Here is a 405-nt window from a genome sequence, read left to right on the forward strand (position 1 = left end):
GATTGATGCATATATTTAACCTTGCTAAAATCACTTAAGACCCTTAGTTGGATACAAAACCCTTCCCAAGGCGTGAACCACTCATTTTTAACTTTCATCTAAAAGCAGTCAACATAATTTTGGGATCTGGGGGTGAACTTTGAGATAAGAAAATAATACACTGTTACAATTAGTTCTGAAATCTATTTCCACCACAACTTTTGAAGTCTTAATCAAATCCCAATGAAATCTGACATTCTAAACATTTATGCATCTATTAATTTCAGTATCATGATAGATGACAGGAAATTTGAGAATATTCCATATCAATTAACAACAAATCTCAGCTGAAAAATTAAAACATTTGGTAAAAACTCAAAGGAAAAGTGAGACAGGCAGGTAAAGAAAAAGAAACACAAGACATGT

General features: G+C 31.9%; 1 protein-coding gene across 1 annotated transcript in view; it reads right to left on the reverse strand.

The window, feature by feature from the left end:
• Positions 1-405, reverse strand: part of LOC119586583 (methionine aminopeptidase 2-like) — a 50,757-nt gene that overhangs the window by 33,326 nt on the left and 17,026 nt on the right.

The sequence above is a fragment of the Penaeus monodon genome, chromosome 21 (assembly GCF_015228065.2).
Source record: "Penaeus monodon isolate SGIC_2016 chromosome 21, NSTDA_Pmon_1, whole genome shotgun sequence".
Lineage (NCBI taxonomy): Eukaryota > Metazoa > Arthropoda > Malacostraca > Decapoda > Penaeidae > Penaeus > Penaeus monodon.